This window comes from Cynara cardunculus (genome assembly GCF_001531365.2).
Source record: "Cynara cardunculus var. scolymus isolate 2C chromosome LG 2, CcrdV1, whole genome shotgun sequence".
In the NCBI taxonomy this organism is placed as follows: Eukaryota; Viridiplantae; Streptophyta; class Magnoliopsida; order Asterales; family Asteraceae; genus Cynara; species Cynara cardunculus.
The window spans coordinates 26308165-26321903 of NC_037529.1; positions in this window are offsets into that span (position 1 = coordinate 26308165).

Genomic DNA, 13739 nt, shown 5'->3' on the forward strand with positions numbered 1-13739 from the left:
TATTTGGAATAATTTTTAATTACTCCAAATAATCCAAACGTCATCCACCCACGCGCCTGACACCATATACAGCCTGTTCCCCATGAACCTTTCAACTTACCCTTACCTATCCCCACCTTGACACGTGTCCTCCAACATTAATGGCACGTACAATCAAGACGGCTCACGATCCCCAATCAAATCACCTTTTGCCAAATGCCTTCACCTCTCATGATTATTTAAATATAATAATCAGAAAAACCGTTTCCTGTTCCCCCCATTCATCCCTTACGCTTCCTAAAACCTGCAACTAGACTTTTGACGCACAAACCTACCTGCAACTTCATCCGCAATGGCTTCCTCCGCATCACACGAGTCCAATGACAATGATAGCCGTGTTCAACCCACCGGCACCGACAGCCGAGCAATTATGTTCCTACCAATGAAGCCCAACAATCATGCCATCGAACTTCGAACCACCCTGTTCGACGACAGGTTTTCTGTGATAATCGAGTTCTTTCGTAACTGAATCCTTCTACCAGCCTTGACTCTAACCGACAATGGCGTATCTCTAAAGTACGTCCAACAATACTGGCAAGCTTGTGAGTATGACCCTGACATCCGTGGAATAATGGGGGACATCGACGCCCCAAATGACATGATCTGCTCGCTCAAGATCTCTCAGGCAAAAGTTTCAAGGGTTCTGTGCATTCCCACCCGCCGGGAGCTCAGCATTGACCAATATGCCGACCAACCCACGACCTCAGACATCCTCCGATTCATCAAAATGCTAGGTTACAATCATGACCTACGCAACGCCTCCGATTTCAAAAGGCAGTTTTTGCCGCCAATGTGGAATATGTTATTTTCCATATTGAATAGGTCCCTCACATGCAAGCTAGGATCGATGGATCAAGGCAACATAAACATAATGACGATTATGTATGGGCTCTTCTTCAACATCCCTCTTGACTACGGTTTCCTCATATACAATGAGATCCACTCAGTGGTAGTCAAAAAGTGCAAGCTCTAGGCCACGGGCAAGCCCTTGACTTCCGTTTTGTTTCCTCGTTTCCTATCTCTCTTCATAGGGGATGCGATTAGGAGACATAACCTACCGACTGAGGAGCCATTCACTCCACTCTTCAAGATGCATGGCCATCGACCTACACCTCAAAGGATGGCTACACCATCGATAGGCCAATTTCCAGAGCCATGCTCAGTGTCATCCCAGAGACATACTCTGCTGTCCCATGCACCAAGGGCAGCTACCTCAGAGCGCATAGAGTCGTCCCCTCAGTCAAGCAAGGGAGCACAGGAGCCATCTTCATCGGATGATGAAGATGATGACACTCCTTGTGCATCCCCCGACCCTACACAAACAAATCCCCTTCCCTCTTCCCAAAGGGCAATATCCACCTCTACCCCCGGCGATCAAGGCCAAAGGGGTATTGAACAAGGACGGCCCAGTCCAAACCAAACCCGAACCAGCCATCCAAAGGCCATTCTTCGGGCCTCACATAATACCAAGTTAGAAACCTCCTGCACCAAGCCTTGGACATGGTACATATAGATCTTTGTGGGCCAATATCAACTCAAAGTCTCTTTGGAAAGAAGTACATGTTAGTTCTGGTTGATGACTACTCCAGATACACCTGAGTTGAATTTGTAAAGAAGAAATTAGATGTTTCTGAACTACTCATTGGAATAATGAAAAGGCTCCAAGTTCTTCTACAACAAAAACTAATAATGGTTAGAAGCTACAATGGAACTGAATTCAAAAATGCCAGAATCGATGAATACCTCATAAGTGAAGACATCACACAAAACTTCTCAGCAGCTAGAACTCGACAACATAATGGAGTGGTGGAACGAAGGAACAGAACCCTCGTAGAAGCAGCAAGGACCATGCTTGCTTCATTGGAGTTACCCATCACATTCTGGGCTGAAGCTATTTCCACTGCCTGCTTCACCCAGAACTGATCTATCATCAACAAGAGGCACCAGAAGACACCTTATGAGCTCATCAACCAAAGAAGACCAAATGTCAAATATTTTCATGTCTTTGGGTGCAAATGTTTTGTACTCAACGATAGGGAATATTTTGGCAAGTTGGACAAGAAAGCTAATGAAGGGATCTTTCTGGGCTATTCTCAAACTGCCAAGGCCTACAGAGTCTATATCAAAAGGACAAGAATTGTCATCGAAAGCATCAATGTGTCCTTTGATGATTCCACACCGATGACTTCTGAACACAATAGTTCAAAACTTGGATTTCAAAGGAGAGCATCTGATTCATCACTTAGCAAACCCAATAAATCTTCGACGAAGAAGTAATCTCTGGACATGCACCAACTACAAAATCCACTTCTAGAACCGATGAAGAACATGAAGTCTCCAATGCTAAAGGTACACCTCTTACTGAAACTCATGTTACTTCACCTTCTACTTCTTCTGTGTCTTCMGATCAAGATCAAGAACCACAGTCTAACTCTAGAGATGATCTCTGCGAGGGGGAGGAAGCAGTCCCATCAGTCAATAAAGAACTGGATCCTGTTGCTCCAGAACCCCAATCAAGAACCAAATGGACAAAAGATCACCCACACCACCAAATCATTGGTGATCCAACATCTGGTGTCAAGACGAGATCTGCCACTGCCAATGAATGTCTCTTCGCCAACTTTCTGAGCATGATAGAACCAAAAAAAAATTCAGAAGCCCTACAAGACCCAAACTGGATAGATGCGATGCAAGAAGAATTACTACAGCTTGAAAGAAATAAAGTATGGTCCCTTATGCCTCTACCCAAAGGGAAGACGGCCATAGGAACCAAATGGGTATTCTGAAACAAGAAGGACAAAGATGGCATAGTCACAAGGAACAAAGCCAGGCTTGTTGCTAAGGGTTACTGCTAGGAAGAAGGGAATGACTACGATGAAACCTTTGCTCTTGTCGCAAGACTTGAGGCCATCCAGATATTCCTAGCCTCTGTAACTCACAAAGGCTTCAAGGTTTATCAGATGGATGTCAAGTCCGCCTTCCTAAATAGCAAACTTCAAGAAGAAGTATACGTGCTGCAGCCCCCTGGGTTTGAAGATCCAAAACATCAAGATTACGTCTAGTTTCTAGGCAAAGCTCTCTATGGGCTGAAGCAAGCACCCAGGGTCTGGCATGAAATATTATCCACCTTTCTCATCAACAATGGATTCGAAAAAGGTACAATCGATACAACCGTCTTTTTCAAAAAGCACATGGTGACATATTACTTGTTCAAATATATGTGGACGACATCATATTTGGTTCTACAAATGCAAAACATTGCGAAAAATTCTCAGAGTTGATGAAAAGCAAATTTGAGATGAGTATGATGGGAGAACTAAGTTGGTAAATTAGACATCCAGAAAACAAAACTGTGTCTCAACCTCCACAGCAGAAGCAGAATATGTTGCTGCTGCTAGTTGTTGTTCACAAGTTCTTTGGATGAAGACTCAGCTTAAGAACTATGGCGTCCATTATGACAAAATTCCTATCCTCTGTGACTCCAAAAGTGCTATAACAATCTCTGCAAACCCAGTGCAGCATTCCAAGACCAAGCACATCGATGTAAGGTACCATTTTCTGAAAGACAATGTTGAAAAAGGCAATATAGAATTGTACTTTGTTCCCACAGAGATTGAACTTGCTGACATTTTCACAAAAGCGCTTGATGAGAAAAGATTTATATTCCTTGTCAGCAAGATTGATATGCTGAATCTCACCACTTAAAGGCAATAAAAGTTCTTAAATCAGAGATTCTCAATATCTCATGSTTATRCMTACAAGTGATACATAGCAATAAGCCATAATCAATAAGTACTCCAAACCAGCRTCTMTGGTTCTAAAGACCAGAGCCTCTGGCCATGAAGAAACCTTTTAATATGGCTCAATGTTTTTCATCGCCTTTGGAACCAGAGACCTCTGGTCCAAAGCAAATACTTAGCTTTTATTCACTAAGTATTACCTTCATGACCAGAGCCTCTGGTCCTATAGACCAGAGCCTCTAGATTCTCATCCTTTGAGACCAGAGCCCGTTTGGACTCCATCGCATAACATCCTTTATGTACCCAGAGCCTCTGGTTTCCAAGTCTTTTGCAACCAGAGACCTCTTGTTTCCAAATAAGACTTGGCATGCTAAATTCACCTATCATTAATCTTTACTAGCATTTCCAAGACAAACCAGAGCCTCTGGTTCTAAAGACCAGAGCCTCTGGATTCATACTCTTTGTAACCAGAGCCCCTCTGGACCCAAAGAGCCCCCCCTCCTTTCTCACTTACATACACTTAACCATATTTTCATACTTCTTTTCATCGCGTTTGCAACCAGAGCCTCTGGTTTTAAAGACCAGAGCCTCTGGATTCATTGTCTTTTGAACCAGAGGCCTCTGGTCTCAATGACCCATTCTTATGCATATCCATTTGCATACTTAAACATATTTCATACAACTTTTCATCTTCATTCACAACCAGAGCCTCTGGTAACCTCAATCCACATCGTTATTGTTTCTAGGGGGAGTTTCTAAAACTCAAATCTTATCTACAGGCATCATTTGAGGGGGAGCTTTTCATTCATCATGAATCTCCATTGCATAAATATGCATTTTTCATACCAGAGCCTCTGGACACTTAAATGCTAAATAATACACCATGTGTATTTAACCTGAGCCCCTCTGATTCTACATAATGGTTTGCCCATGCTTATCCAGAGCCTCTGGTTTGTCATCCAAGGCTTATTTATCATACAATCCAAGATTTCATCGATGAATTCATTCACCTATGTTCAACCAGAGCACCTATGTTTCCCCATCAAAAAGGTTATGTTCAACCAAAGCTCCTCTGGTTACGTGACAAAATTTCCTTTCAAAAACCCATCTTTAATTGCAAAAATTTTAAGATTATACACAATTGCAGCTTTTGTGACTAAAAACTATACAACATGGTTTTTAGAAGACCAAAACTTCGTAATTAGTATTAATCTTACAATTAGATGGAATTTTAAATATAAATTGTTTTTGGATTGATATTTCAAGAGATATTATTTGGAATAATTTTTAATTACTCCAAATAATCCAAACGTCATCCACCCACGCGCCTGACACCATATACAGCCTGTTCCCCATGAACCTTTCAAAATCGTTTCCTGTTCCCCCCCACCCCCACCTATAAATACTCTTCTTCCACCTCCATTCATCCCTTACGCTTCCTAAAACCTGCAACTAGACTTTGACGCACAAACCTACCTGCAACTTCATCCGCAATGGCTTCCTATGCATCACACGAGTCCAACGACAACGATAGACGTGTTCAATCCACCGGTGCCGACAGCCGAGCGATAATGTTCTTACCAATGAAGCCCAACAATCATGCCATCGAACTTCGAACCACCCTTTTCGACGACAGGTTTGCTATGATAATCGAGTTCTTCTGTAACTGCATCCTTCTACAAGCCTTGATTCTAACCGACAATGGCGTACCTAAAAAGTACGTCCACCAGTACTGGCAAACTTATGAGTACGACTCTAACATCCGTGGAATAATGGGGGACATCGACTCCCCAAATGACATGATCTGCTCGCTCAAGATCTCTCGGGCAAAAGTTTCAATGGTTTTTTGCATTCCCACCCGCCGAGAGCTCGACATTGACCAATATACCGACCAACCCACGACCTCAGACATCCTCCGATTCATCAAAATGCTAGCTTACAATCATGACCTACGCAACGCCTCCGATTTCAAAAGGCAGTTTTTGCTGCCAATATGGAATATGTTCTTTTCCATATTGAACAGGGCCCTCACATGCAAGCTAGAATCGATGGATCAAGGCAACATAAACATAATGACGATTATGTACAGACTCTTCTTCAACATCCCTCTTGACTATGCTTTCCTCATATATAATGAGATCCACACAGCGGTAGTCAAAAAGTGCAAGCTCCAGGCCACCGGCAAGCCCTTGACTTATGTTTTGTTTCTTCGTTTCCTATCTCTCTTCATAGGGGATGCGATGAGGAGACATAACCTACCTGTCGAGGAACCATTCACTCCACTCTTCAAGATGCATGGCCATCGACCTACACTGTCAAAGGATGGCTACACCATCGATAGGCCAATTTCCAGAGCCATGCTCAGTGTCATCCCAGAGACATATAAGATTTGAAGAACTTACGAACGCTCTCTGCTGTCCCATGCACCAATGGCAGCTACCCCAGAGTGCATAGAGCCGTCCCCTCAGTCAAGCGAGGGAGCAAATGAGCCATCTCCATCGGATGATGAAGATTATTATGATGATGACACTCCTCGTGCATCCTCTTGCCCTACACAAATAAATCCCCTTCCCTCTTCCCAAAGGGCAACCACCACCTCTACCCCTAGAGATCAAGGCCAAAGGGGTATTGAACAAGGATGGCCCAGTCCGAACCAAACCCAAGCCAGCCATCCAGAGGCAATTCTTCAGGCCTCTCCCAACAGAAAGGTGATGCAGACATAAGAGCCATATCGCCTCATGGCTTGACACCACCACCCACACACCCAGAAGCATGTGTTGCTTCTGGCATTGCTGAACCCCAAGATCGTTCAGAACGATCTCCTATTCGTGCATAAAACCCCCCCTTTGATACTTGATCTAGCGAAGGGGAAACACACTTACTTCTCTTACCCGGCCTCTAAAGCCGAGGAAGAAGAAAAAGTTGTTGCAACATCAGGAGATAGCTCCTCACTAGAGGGCTATCAAGCACATGATGGAAGTCCTTCACGGCCTGTATTTTCACAAGGCAATGAAGGCGCCTCTAGAGTTGAGGCTTAACCTACAGCATCCGTTGCTGCAGGGGTCACCCCCGTGGCCGATCCGGTCACAAAAGCTGAGCTCCAAGCCTTTGCTGACTCAGTTCAGCGGTCCATGGCAGACCTAAAACTCATCATACAAGGGATTGTCGACAACCCACCTTCCATAGATTTAACCTCCATCCGACAATCCCTTGCAACCCTTGAAACCCAAACCCAAGACAACACAACCCCTCTCCAAATACTGCAACAAACCATAACCCAACACCATAACACCACCTCCACCTTTGCCACCCAAAGAAACCAACTCATGATGAACTCCATCACCACCCTCACGGCCCAGGAAACTACGGCCGATGAAACCTTATCCTCCATCACCACCCAGATAAACACCGTCTCCCAAACCCTTAACACCCTTCCTGCCACCATCCTTTCCCAAATCCCTCAAGCAACCCCACAACAAACAACCTCATCAATCGATGAAACACTAGCCTCCCTCACCAACCAAATGGCCACCATACAAACCACCTTAAACCAACTTCCTACCACCATTCTAGCCCAAATACCCCAACCACCACCTCAACCACCCAACCCTGCAGCACCATCTTTCGATGAAGCCCTATCCTCCCTTGCTGCAGAGCTTAAAGCCATGATCACCAACCTTCCCATCCCACCCACCGCATCCACCTCTACCTCCTTACCTCCCCCAGCCTCATCATCCACCACCTCCGAGTGTTGATCCCAAATCTCTCAATAACACTAATAATCTAGTTAATGATAACCAAATTATAGTGATTTGATGAATAAAGTGAAGAACACTCAAGAAGAAATTATGAACAATTAAGAACAATCATGAGCGTCAAAGATTTCACTTTGTATATAAGAAAAACGTAAAAGCGACTCTTTTTACAATAGGCCTAATCACCTATTTATACTAATAAGTTAATAAAAAGATAACTATCTAATGAGACTTTTTAGCTAATCTTCTATTAACAGATAATGTTTATCTACTCTATTGATAAACTTAAATATTAGAGATAAACTCGAAGTCTAGAATTTGACTTGTCATCTCCAGCTGTCATTCATGGTGTGATAAATCATCCTTATCTTTAAGTCTTCATCGCATGCTTCAGGATGATTTGCTGGAGAATTCTCTAAGTGTTGATGACAAGAGGATCGATGAGGATGCTCTTTCCATCATATCCCAGGTCGTCCATCGGTCCTCTGGTTGTACTCCAAATTTAGCCGTTTCTGCCTTGATGTCTTCATCGGTCTTCTGGCTCTTCATCACTTATTGTTTTTCATTAATTTTTACATTATGAATTATGGGGTTTAACAATATCGCCCTAATAAATGAAAGAACAAACATTTACTAATCTAGAAACATTTGTGATGAACAGAGACTAATCTAATATAAAAACATCAGATTCCAAATTTTCATTGGATGATGAAACTCATACAGTACTGGAATCAAAAGACATTAACGCAAAACAGAAATACAACTTATCATGAGCTACCTGAATATATTTCTCTGAAGCGCATGAGTAGTCTTCGGTATCCGATGACTATCGATATCTCGTGAATGAGCCGACTCCTTTCTTCTCTTGGCACGTAGTTTCTACCCAGTCTCTCTTTGATGACTTTTCTGAAACCATTCAAGTGTATCTGATGAATACTTGAAGGCCTCAGTTAGTCTAAAGAACTTTTTAACCCCGAACTCATTCTTGTAAACGAGTCCAAGTTCGGGTTGAGTTGGAATTGAGGTAGATCATTTCTCCTGCATGCCTTGGAAGTCTTCGTTTGGAGGGGTGTAGGAGAGTCTTTCAATGCCTAGCCGAAGAGCAATTTCAAAATCACTCTTGGCTCTGTGGTTCACCAGGGTTTCCATCGTTTTTACCACCGCTCGGTTTGCCATTCCATATCTAATGCCGTGGTCTTGCCTTTGAGCCGCGTATGCATATAACTCAATCAAGTCATATGGGTTGAGGTTAATGAGGTCATTCTCGTTGATCACGCAAACTTGGCCATGTGCTCTCTCCACAGTGAACTCGATGTATCAGATGGCTCGGTTGGCAAATATCTTTATTTTTAGATCAATGACCCTCCTTATCCCATCATTCGAGAAGATTGCCTGAGGTGCTTGTGTGGCCTGTCTGATGAATCTATGGTGTAGGAGCTCCATGGACTCAGGCGATAAGATTGGAGGGTTGATGGTCAAACTGTCATTGTGGTCTTGGTATAGGTATTGATGGATGTTCTCTAGCAACATCGGTTCTCTGGGTGGCAAATCAGGATGTCTCCGTATTGACTCCATGCTCTGTATAATTTCATCAACCAAGCTCTGAGGAGGTTGCCTTGATGAAGAGGGAGTATCTGCATGCACCACGGGTTTTTGGTTTGAGGGTTGTGTATAGGTTGGTGTTGTTTCAGGTTGGGTTCGTTGGGGTTCATTGGGTTCGGCTTGGGTGGTTTCTGGTGCATGGGATTCAGTTGGGGTTTGTGGTTGTTGGGGTGATGAAGGTTGAAGTATCATTGGTTCTGGTTGTGTGGATAAGGTGAAGGGTTGAGTGGTGCAAGGTGTTGGTGAAGGGGTTAAGGGTAGGTTTGATGTGGGTGTTGAAGAAAGAGGTTGGTTAAGTTGTGTTGGTGGGGTAGTAGGTTCTTCATCAGTTGAAGAGCTCAACACGATGGGATCTGGGGTTGCAGCAAAGGGAACATGTACATGTACATCTTCAGAGGGCAGAGCATCTGGTTCCCTTGCTTGGGTTCCTTCTGTTGAAGGTGGTGGTTGTGTTTGTGGTGATGGTGATGGTGATGGTGGTGCAACGAATTCTATTTGTTGTGTAGCCACGACCTCTATCTCCCCCTCATGAGGTCCAAGACCTTGATCATCGGGGTCTTGGTGTCTCAGCCTTTTGTGTTAGCGGCTGCTGGAGCAAGAGGCTCTAGTCCTCTTCTTCTTCTTGTCTTTCTTGAAGAACGTAAGATATACCTTCAGGGGTTCTTGTCTTCGAGTCGCCTCCATTGTTTGGAGGAGAGAGGTGGTGCGTCTTTGTTCATCGGCCAGGTTCTGGGAGAGAACCCTTGTTGGATGGACGACCTGATGAACAAATTTGGCACTGATCTTGTTGAAAGAAGAGACCAACGCCCTCGACAGAGCTCGCAAGTCAGCTCTTGTGGCGAACTCTGTGGTGGAGGATGAGACTGGTGGTGGCATGGAGGTGGTGGTGGATGTGTGTGGGGGGATGGGAAGGTTGGTGATAAGGTCTCTCACATCTGCAGTGAAAGAGGAGAATGCTTCATCAAAAGATGGGCCAGCAGAGGGAGGTGGTGGTTAAGGAGTGGGCTGGGGAATTTGGGCGAGGATAGCTGCGGGAAGTTGGGTGAGGATTTCTTGGATGGAGGCCACTTGTTGGGTAAGATTGGCTAGGGTATCATCGGTAGAGGTGGTGGATGGTTGTGGGGTTTGATGAGGGATTTGGGAGGTGATGGTTGTAGGTAGGGAGTGAAGGTTTCTAAGGATGGTTTGGAGTTGGGTGATAATGTAAGTAAGGTTCTCATTGGCCTTAGTTGCTTGGGCCATGAGGGCTGCGATGGACTGGATGATTAGTTGGTTTCGTTGGGTGGCTAGGAGGAAGTGGTGTTATGGTGTTGGGTAATGGTTTGTTGGAGCATTTGTAATCAGGTGGTGTTGGCTTGCGTCTGGGTTTTGATTTGGGTGAGGTGGTGTTGTAGGATTCCAAGAGATTGCTGGAGGTCAGAGGTGTTGGTGGAGGGTTGGTTGTCTACAATCCCTTGCATGATGAGTTTAAGGTTTTCCAAGGACCGCATCACTGTATCGACAAAGGCTTGGAACTCAGCCTTTGTGACCAGATCAGCATCTGGGGTAACCCCTGCAACAACAGATGTTGCAGGTTGTGCCTCTGCTCCGGAGGCGCCTTCTTGGCCTTGTGAGAAGGTGGGCCTTGATGGACTTCCATCGTGTCCTTGATAGCCCTCAAGTGAGGAGCTATCTCATAATGTTGCGACATCCACTTCCTCTTCCTCGGCTTCAGAGGCCGAGTAAATGAAACAAATGTGTGTCCCCTTCGGTAGATCAAATATCAAAGGGGGAGGTGCATGAAAGGAAGATCGCTCTGAACAATCATGGGGTTCAATGTAAGAAGCAACACATGCTTCTGTGTGTGTGATGGGATGTGTCGAGCCCTGAGGAGAAGGGGCTCTTATAGCTTTATCACCTCTCTGTTGGGAGAGGGATGATGGAGAATGTGTTTCCTCAGCTGATACATCTCCAGAGGCCCGAAGGATGGCCGCTGGATGGCTGGCTGGCTTGGGTTAGGATGGACTGGGGGGGTCCTATTTCAATACCCCTATGGCTTTGATCGCCAGGGGTAGAGGATGTGGTTGCCCTTTGGGAAATGAGTTGAGGAATTTTATGAGTAGGGCATGGGGAGGCACGATGAGTAGCATCATCATCATCATCTTCATCATCCGATGATGATGATGACTCATGTGCTCCCTCGCTGGATTCATGGGACGGCTGTAATTGCTCTGGGGTAGCTTCCCTCAGTTCATGGGACAACATGGAGCATTCATAGTTCTGGCGTATCTCAGATGTCGATGATATGACATTGAGCATAGCCATGGGGAGAGGACGGTTGATGGTATAACCCTCCTTTGAGAGGGTTGGGCGATGACCATGCATCTTATGGACGGGCGTGAACGGCTCCTCGGCTGGTAGGCCATGCTTCTTCATTACGTCCCTAATGAATGGAGCGAGGAAGTGAGGGAAGAGAACCACAAGAAGAGGCTTACCAGCGTCTTGGAGTTTAGACTTATTGACCACTGCCGAAAGAATCTCATTGTAGATGAGGAAGGCGTAGTCGAGGTTCAAATTGAAGAAAAGCTCGTACATGATTGCCATGATGTTTATATTCCCTTGGTCCAATGAGACCAGCTTGCATGTAAGGGCTCTGTTCAGAATGGAGAAAAACATATTCCACATCGGTGGAAGGAATTGACGTTTGAAATTCGATACGTTACGTAGGTCACGGTTGTAACCTAGCATCTTCACGAATCGGAGAATGTCGTCGGTGGTTGGTGGTTCGTCAAATTGTGCAATTCCAAGTTCCTTGCGCGTGGGAATGCACAGAATCCGAGAAACCTTAGCCCGCAATATTTTGAGCGAGCGAATCTTATCGTTAGGGGCATCCATGTCCCCCATTATACCGTGGCTGTCTTGATCAAACTCACAGGTTTGCCAATATTGTTGGACGTACTTTATGGGTATGCCTGGATCATCAAGAGTGAGAGCGGGAAGAAGAATGTTGTGCTTGTAAAACTCAATAATAATAGCAAAACGTTCGTCAAACAAAGTTGTTCAGAGTTCGATAGCATGATTGTTTGGCCTCATTGGTAGGAAGACGATAACACGGCTGTCAGCTTCGGTAGACTGGATTCTGCTATCATTATTGTTTGAGTCATGAGAGGCGGAGGATGCCATTGTTGCAGGTTTGAAGAAGTTGCAGGTTTGTAGTTCGTCAGAGTGTAGTTTCAGGTTTATGTAAGCGTAAAAAGAAGATGTAGGAAGAAGAAAGGTATATATAGGCGGGAATATGGGGAGGGGTTGGGGTGGGGGGCATGGAAGGGAAACGTTTCTTGATTATTAAAATACAATAATCATGAAAAGTTTTGGCGGTTTGGTTTGTGACGATTTGATTTGAAGAACGTGAGCCATTTTGATAGTACGTGCATTTAATATAGTAGGACACGTGTCAAGATGGGGCAAGGGAGGGGGAAAGGTTAATAGGGTATGTTGGGAACAGGCTTTTGAGGATGTCAGGCGCGTGGTTATGATGACGTTAGAAATTATTTGAATAAAATTTATTCAAAATAATAACTTGATGAATACGTAACCCAAAAATAATTTGAATTTAAAAATCCCATTTATTTGTAAGATTAATACTAATTACGAAGTTTTGGTCTTCTAAAAACCCATGTTGTATAGTTTTTAGTCACAAAAGCTACAATTTTGTATAATCTTGAAAATGAGTTTCAATTAAGATGAGTTTTTGTATGAAAATTATTTTMATGGAACCAGAGGAGCTCTGGTTGGTCATGAMCMATTGGGTGAGGAACCAGAGGGGCTCTGGTTTAACATCGATGAAGGAGTTCATGGATGTAATGTTGGATTACATGATATAGAAGCCTTGGTTAACAAATCCGAGGCTCTAGATGAGCATTGATAATCCATTGTATAGAACCAGAGGAGCTCTAGTTAAATACATATGTAGCATTTAGGTGGCCAGAGGCTCTGGATAGTAGAACCAGAGGATCTGGATTAAAAATGCATAGAAAGAATGTGAAGTTGAAATTGTTGCTCCCCCTCAAATGATGCATGAGTAAGGATTTTGAAGTTTTCAAAAACTCCCCCTCAAAAAAATAATAAAGAGGAATTAGGGATACCAGAGGCTCTAGTCTATACACCCAGAGGCTCTGGTTGTGAAGGATGATGAAAGTATGAAAGGTGGTTAAGTGGAAGTGGAGAAAGGGTCTTTGAGACCAGAGGAGCTCTGGTTCCAAAGAGAGCAAAGCCAGAGGCTCTGGTTGTGAAGCCAAAAAAAAACGAGTGATGAAAAATGGTGAAGTGTATGTGAAAGACTATGATGGATGAGCCTTTGAGACCATAGGAGCTCTGGTTCCAAAGATTGTTAATCCAGAGGCTCTGGTCTTTAGAACTAGAGGCTCTGGTTATGAAAACGAAGGAAAAATATGAAAAAGGAGGAGATGAAATGAATGAATGCTTAAGTCCAAGTTGAGACACTATAGGATGCGGACTCAAAGAATTGGATTCCAGAGGCTCTAGTCTATATAACCAGAGGCTCTGGTGAGTAAGAGAATACTTGGTAGAAATTACGAAGTATTTGCTTTGGCCCAGAGGGGTT